At 36.5% G+C, this 8,104-nt stretch overlaps 1 long non-coding RNA gene across 1 annotated transcript; it reads right to left on the reverse strand.

The window, feature by feature from the left end:
* Positions 1-1,198: 1,198 nt before the first annotated feature.
* LOC134623650 (uncharacterized) lies at positions 1,199-6,580 on the reverse strand. The gene is made up of 5 exons (XR_010093417.1): positions 6,475-6,580; positions 6,250-6,324; positions 4,497-4,576; positions 4,317-4,357; positions 1,199-2,486 (listed from the first exon to the last, which is right to left on the reverse strand). It is a non-coding gene; the product is annotated as an uncharacterized LOC134623650 (long non-coding RNA).
* Positions 6,581-8,104: the final 1,524 nt, after the last annotated feature.

Raw genomic sequence — 8,104 nt, forward strand, 5'->3', positions numbered from 1 at the left:
ATAAATATGTGAAATGTGGAACAGACTCATAGACCAGTTGGATTCAATGCTTGAAACTTTAATGATGAAGATGAAAAAGAAAAGTTCATTCTGGAAAATAAAGATTTACTAAAAGCATTCTTTCCATTACACATTCAGTTTCCGTCTATCAAAAGAGACAGTCAAGCTCCAGTTTTCCCCTGTTTGCTTCATTTCAAGTGAAAGAAAAGAAGCAAAGATGTGAAATGATAAACAGATTTTTCAAGGTGGGGTATTTAGAGATTATTTGCTTCTTTGTCCAGTGAACCATGCCATAATGTCAGGAATTATCTTCTTTTCCAGATGCAGACATGTGGATATGTGACTGTATACATCATTCATAAATCTGTGTCCTGTACCAAAAATCAACATTAAGTGAAACCATAATCCATCCATCCATTCTCTTCAACTTGTCCTTTTCAGGGTCGCAGGGGGCCTGGAGCCTTTCCCAGCTACCATAGGGTGAGAGGTAGGGTACTCCCTGGACAAGTTGCCAGTATGTCACGGGGCTAACAGATCGAGACAAGCAATCATTCACACCTGTCAGCAATTTAGAAGGACCGATCAACCTAACTCCAATAACTACATGTCTTTGGACTGTGGAAGGAAGCCAGAGTACCTGTAGAGAACCCACACAAACACAGTGAAAGCAGCCAACTCTAGACTTGGTGGAATTGAACGCAGGACCTTGCTGTGAGGCAACAGTACTAATCACACCATGCAGGGCCACTGTGCTGCTCCACATACTTTTTTGTACTGAGGAAAATATTTAGTGTTGTATGATACCAAAACCACAGTGACTCTAGACTATACTTTCTCAATGTATATAAATATATAAATATATTGTTCGATATATACATTGATATATATACTAAATGAGTGAAATACCTTTTTTATGTAATATGGTAAGAAAGATACAGTAAATACACAGTTTTTAAAGTTCAAAATAATAGTAAAGATTTGAAACACCAAACAAGTCTGGGTATTCTTACTTACCCAGACTATTCTTACTTTTTCCAATTATCTGCAGATTACGATGTAGATGCAGTGAATTCTTTTGTTCATATGAACAGAACTGAACACAGTGGAACACAGTAACCTACAATTATGTTTTAGTCTACATTACTCAGTCATTTAATAAATTAATCAATCAATTTTTATTAGCAGACTTTATGTCCACAGTCTAAAAAAACAACAAGAAAACATCAAATATTTGTAATGATACAAAACCATTATATACATAAAATACACAACTACTTATAAGAAAACAATAAATACATAAACACTTCAACCAGTGCTTCCTCAGATTGGATGAGTAACAGGAACCACTCATTGTCTCTGTGAGTGCTAAAATTATACTGTTAGAGCATAAATGTGAACATTACATTTCTTAAAAGTACATTAAAAGTCCAAACACCCACAGCTACAAACATCTGACTGGCACTACCTCCTCTAAGTTTTCTACGAAGGATTCTCATTGCATCGTTACATGCAACATGCAGCTTCCACATTGTTTTTAAGATGACCACATGGGGGCAGTATATCACAGGGTGCAATACGCTGTAAACAAAACCTGATTAACTGGAAATGAACAGAAGCTGATTTGCAATAGTATTTGCCTGCACATAGAGCTTGCATCGTTGTCTGTATATGTCATCATCATCATTAGTTTGATCAGTAATAAATATTTCACGTTTTTATGAACCTCAAGAGTTTTTTGGGACAGTTTAAACACAGAGAATTTAGCTGTTCATCCTGTTTGGTTCTACATATCAAGACTGAACTTTTCAACAGCATTTTACTTTATATCATAGAGCACACCAGAAGCTGCTGTAATCCAGCACTGCTTGGACTAAAAACAACCAGGTCATGATAAGAGGATTTATCGATGTTTTATGTAATACACACCCAGCTGTAGGGAACGCCACGTCACTATTCAAGTGTTTGTATGTGTCAGCCTTTTATTGTTGACTTTGATATTGTAATCTCTTCAAAATGAATAAATACAGTTCTATTCTCTTGTTAAATAATAAGGGAAGAAAGCAGTAGATTCTAAAATGTTCTGGCATGTTGTTGAGTGCATGAGTTGACATTGTGAATGATTAAATAAACCTGAAACTCTACATGAACTTTGTAAGTGTTGTGTTTGATCACATTGAAGACTGAAACAGAAAGTACTTTTTACTGCTGATTGTGTTTATAAATATGTTCACTGTACTCTGGAATTGTGACCTTGTACATTTCCCAGACTTTATCTTCATTTATTGACAGACATGGTGGAAAGACGCCTCCCCACATGTTAGCAGAGAAGGTAGTTACATAAAAAACACAAAAAGAAACTGTCATACATCTGTCACTTTGTTTTATGTCTCATGGTCCCACCTTCGGAATGAGCAGATAAGAAAGGAATGTGGTTGCTAAGGAGTTGTTGCTATGGACACTGCTGTCACACAGGTGCAGGGTGTGGGCTGTAGAAAACAGGATGACACGGAAATACAGGTTAGTTTGGTTTGTGGCTGTGTGATACAAGGCGACACACAGATTTACACGCAGATTTTACTTTTGTTTTTCTCCTTATTTTTGTAACTTTTTACTTGTTTTTCATCAAACCTCCTCCCGTATCCTTTGATTTACAGGAAAGCAGTCGGGATACCAAAGCTACACTTTCTAGATTTTAGTGGATTTTATGTTTTTGGTTTTTTTTATCATGATGGTCACACGTCTCCTTGGGGATTTCAGAGATCTCTTCAGAACAACAGAAACAGTGAGTGTTGACTCCTTTCAGTTTTTTAGCTCAACAAACTGATACAGGAAGTGATGCAGCACACACACACAACCTCCTACTATTTGCTGCTGTTCATCTTTTCCATGTTTTCTCTGTGTGTGTTTCTGCTGCTTCTTTGTCCCTCACTGTAAACAGATGCACTGAGAGACTCCTGAATTGATGTTTCATAGCAAAGTCCAAACAGCCTCACTGGTTCTCCATAAAGAACAAAGATTTGCTCTCTGTGGCTCCAACACAACTTAAAGACAATCAAAGGTGGACAAAGTTCTGCAGAACAGCTGTGGTTTTATGGAGGCTACAGCTAAATGCTGCCTCTACTACTTTTTAGTAGAGTCACCTCTTATTTTCACATCACTTCCTTATGAGATAAAATGGTGGGTCAGAGCTGAAGAGTTTCAGGCTGGTTTACACAAAACAATATTTCCCTCAGAATCATTTTCATATTGAGTCAGCTGTTCTGTCTGTGACGGCCACACAAGGATGTAACATGTCAAAAAAGTGTCAGTGTGTGTCAGTGTGATGTGTTGTAGTGTCAGGAGTCAGTATACAGCTACAAAGCTTTTTGTTCAGTGTATACAAACAGCTGTAGCTCCATAAAGGCAGCATGCAGAGACTCACAGTGTCTTATAATGAGAGGCTGCTTTCTCTCACACATTATGTTCACTTATTATCAGCACATTATCTGCAGGAACCAGATTTAATAACTAAACTGTAGAAGATGAAAACAAACCTCACTGTTAACCTGCCTCCATCTCATTCACACATTCTTATTCTTGTTAACTGAAACTCATTCCGCGTGTACACATAAACAAAAACACGGGGAAAAAACCCACATATAGGCTTGAAAGGAGAATATTTTTTTCTTAAAACACATATTAAAGTCCAGCCCCATACAGTAACTCCTTAATAAAGCTGTGGTAATTTATTTGGCTGTGGAAAAAGCTAGGAAAATGAGATGCAAACAAAGACTGCGTGACAGGATGGAATGTTGAGACTAAACACAAACCAGATAAAATCAATGCAAAGGAGATAAGAAGACATCAAAATAAATATACATAAAGTGAGAAACAATAACTAAATGGGGAAACACAGAAACAGGAATGAACTTAAATGTCAACAAATAACAAGAGAAACAAACACATAGAACAACTAATGCAACCAAGAACTAACAACTTGAGGCTAAATACAATAAGGCAGCCATTGATAAAGACAAGAGTGCTGCTGTCCACTTAAAAACTAGAAAATGATCGTATTCTTCACTTGAAACAAACTACAAAAGAAAGTGACAATGATATTAAAACTAAAAAAAACCATCAACAACAGAGGCTGCTGGCTCTAAATTGCTGCCCAGTCATATGCAAAGTGTTAACGCCGATGTGTGACCAACCTGCCGCTGGGACACAAATTTCAATACAAGGGCAATAAATTTGGTCCAGGGTAATGAGTAATATTACACTCTAACCAACTCCTATTACCAATTTTATTATACTAAGTCCATTCTACTGTGGCTCACCTGCAGTAGCTTTGCAATCCACCAGGTGTCATTGGCCCACACTTTTTGGAATAAAGCAATAGGGACATACAAGGAGAAGCAAATATAAACACTAAGCAAGTTAAGAATGAAAAGGAAAATGTTTCAAATAAAATAAAAACTTGTAAATCAACTAAGAAACACTGATCAAAGGTCTAATACCATGACGATGGTGAGGGTCATGATGGGCTGGCAGAGCAACAGTCTCTCTCTCTCTTTCCATAAAAGACTCGAACAGAAAGCTGCAAAAGCAAAGAGACAACGTTTTGAGCACACATTGAAGGAAAACAACACGTAATGACATATAACTTAAATTCATGTGATATGACAGACATATAAATTATAAAAATCTAACAACTTGTGAATAAACTACAATGCACTGGAATATTTGTACTGTGGCCCTGAGAAGCCACTGCAACTAAAGAAAACACCAACAAATATAAGAGATGCTGAAAAACCACACAAAACACAACATAAACATAAGAAACCCCAAACAAACTACACAAAAAATGCAAGAGCAAACTATTTTTAAATCATGAAACAACACATAAGAGTTTCTAAGGAGACGATACAGTAAAGGGCTAATCATGTATTTACTGTATTTCAATATTTGCCAGGGATGAATCAGGAGAAGCAATCCAGGAAGGAAAACCACAAACTCACCTCTAAAGACACCCACAGATATGTCATGTTAAACATTTATGTCCTGTTATCAGTTTTAACTGTTCAGAACCAATTTTTAATAAATATGATTATTTTATATTGTTCACAGCGTATAACAGGGAAAAGACTCAGTGATAAGAATATGCTATTTACATGTAAAGACAGACTGTAATGAGATCAACACGCTGACCAAAAGCAAACATACAATATGTGCAAAAGTCTTGAGCCAGACTTTCTTTTACTTATTAGTTTAAGTGGTCTTGAGTGGTCAACCTCCAGGCTTTCTCAACATTTTTCAAAGATTTTCTTTGGACTGCTGGACTGGATTTTTTTGACCATATTAACAGCAATGTTTTTGGTAAAAAAACAAAACATTGTTTCCGATTCTTTTTCTCTCTGAAAACTACCAAAGATAACTCCGTTTGACACATAACAATTTTGCACGAACAAGCTGATTCACTTAAAGTTATCAGCGGAAAATCTGGTGTGGTGTGCAGTGTGTTATTAAAAAACATAGAGTAGGCTGAACAGCAGCAATGTAAAAGAAGTGGTAGGCATAAAAAATCTACAGCAGATGAGCAAAATCTGAAAGCTATGAAAAGGAAAATATCCACCAATGATCCTATCTCAGCTCTTGCTTTTGCTTTAGGTGCTCACTCTGTTTGAGATTAAATCTAAATTTGCAAGTTCCCAGATGGAATTTTAATCTGGAATGTTCCCTCCTCAAATCAGATTTCCAAGTTAAAGAGAGAGAGGAGCCACACACGGAGGCAGGGAACATGATCGACGATCGATCCATAAATGTGTACAGCACAATACTTGTTTTAAGTATTGTGCTGTGTTATTAGCAGTGTTGGTTAAGTTACTTGAAAATACTAATTAATTACTAATTACTTCTTCAAAAAGGTAATCATGTTACTTTACTTATTGTAGCTGCCCACTTGGAATTACCACACGTGACGCAGAGAGCTTCGACTGATGCAACTTTATTCTCTCCTCTTTAAACCACCGACAATATGGCACCGTGAAAACTATAACGATGCACAAACAAATGCCGTTATAACATTTACGTAGAAAGTGCAGAAATGTTCACATTTTACTATAGAAAATTATTTTGATTAACTCAAATAGTGACATTGACATAAATCAATAGCTTGTAAAACAATTTATGTTACAAAATTTAATGAAACGAAGTAATGACAACCATTGTCTCTTAAATACATAAACAATCATTCACAATCATTAAACCAACCTCTTTCTGCTTCCAAGGGTGCTAATCATGCTGAGCCAGCTAGCCAACCTCCTCCATGCGCATCTCTTAGCCAGTCTTTCCACACCACAAACAAATGACATGCATATACAAAAAAAAACCGAATTCAACCACATTGTGTAACTTTCCAAAGTTATAGCATGTGACAGGTAAATAAAAAACATAGTTTTGCATGAATATTTTCAAAAAATAAACGTTTTTACTCACTCTGAAGCAACGTGTTTGTGTCGTTTCACTGAGAACAGAACAGGAAGTCTGACACAATAAAAGAGGAAGTGCTAAGGTACTCTTCAAAATAAAAGCGCAAAGTAAAGTGGCTTTGCTGGCATTTACACTTATTACCTATTTTTAAATGTAATTAGTTACTTTATTAGTTTTTAAAAACATGATACAAAACCTGAATAGGTAATACAACAGTTGTAGACCTTTCAGCCCAATCCTACATTTGCATAATCCATCATATAAAATGTTATGAAATGAAAGTCTCTTTTTCAAATTTGTTTTATTATTTTTAACCTCTTAACATTATGCACACTGCGTCAAGTTTAACATTTAAACCTATTGTCTGCACATTCCAACATATAAAATAAACCTTTGTGTGTGTGTCTTTACACTAACTCTTTCAAATAATTCAAGTAAAACACAGAATAAAATAAATACAATGAGCAGCACTGACTCCTGATGCTCTTAAATCTATTTTCAAATGTTTAGGAGTTGGGCGGGGAGAGGCCGCTGTGGCGGTCATTGACATGACCACTGTGGCGGCATGTCAGTGGGTGGATCTGGGTGTTTCTCTGTGAATTTCACATCCCCGTGGCAGCGTGCAAGAGGCTTGCTCCAATTGTTGTTGTTTTTTCTCCATAAAAAGAAGTTTTATTCCAGCTAAGAGTGTCAGTACTCAGCAGATGCTAATGTGTTTGCCACATTTTTCCAGAATAAATCTTCAAAGTTTACCTCCAAGCTTTAACCGCTGCATGTTCCTACTACGTTATCAGTTTTTTTTTTCTACATCGCACGCTCATACGTCATTATCGTGAGACACTCTCACAAACAAAATCACGGTTTAGTAACGCAACGTGCTTACGGGAAAGTAACAGTAGGCTAATCTATTTACGTTTTTCCAATAGTAATCAGAGATGGGTAATCCGATTACTTTATTCAAGTAAAGAATAAAGGTATTACTATTGCAAAAAAAGGTAATTAGATTACTGTTACTTTCCCGTAGGAACGCTGCGTTACTAAATCCGTGATTTTTTCTGCGAGAGATTAAAACTAATAAAACAGGTTTTAAAAAGAGCCTTTTCAATTTGATTATATTTTGTATCATGGATTATGCAGAAAAAGTAGAATTGGGCTGAAAGATCTATTGCTTTAGTCTGCTTTAAACCATGGTCCTTCTCAGGCAGGTATGGAGCTGACTTAAGACAAAAGACCTTTCACAGCTACAGCTGTAAACTGGGTTTGTTAGGGCAACCTGAATAACAGTTTTCAGTGTGGGGAAGATCCGATTATCCAGAAGATGGACAATGTTAACATATCTGGAATGGCACCAGCCTCACTCTTGAGCTTCAAAAGGTTTTTGGCAACTGTGACTGAAGCTCAATATAGTAATGCAGTGCCAGGGCTGACAGCCCAGTTTGTTTTGCAGATTCCGTATAGCAGCTTACGGAGAACACAACTTCCAGATTGTATGAGTAAAATTAGTAGGTTTTTTTTTTTCCTTTGCCAGTTTAACAGTTTCTGTTTTGCCTGTTAGTACTCCCTGTCTGTTTTCTTACCTGGTTCTTCCTGACCTTGTACTTTCTCCCCATGTTCTCCTCTTTCCTCTCTCCCTCTT

This window comes from Pelmatolapia mariae, unplaced genomic scaffold (genome assembly GCF_036321145.2).
Source record: "Pelmatolapia mariae isolate MD_Pm_ZW unplaced genomic scaffold, Pm_UMD_F_2 NODE_ptg000810l+_length_23907_cov_1, whole genome shotgun sequence".
NCBI lineage: Eukaryota > Metazoa > Chordata > Actinopteri > Cichliformes > Cichlidae > Pelmatolapia > Pelmatolapia mariae.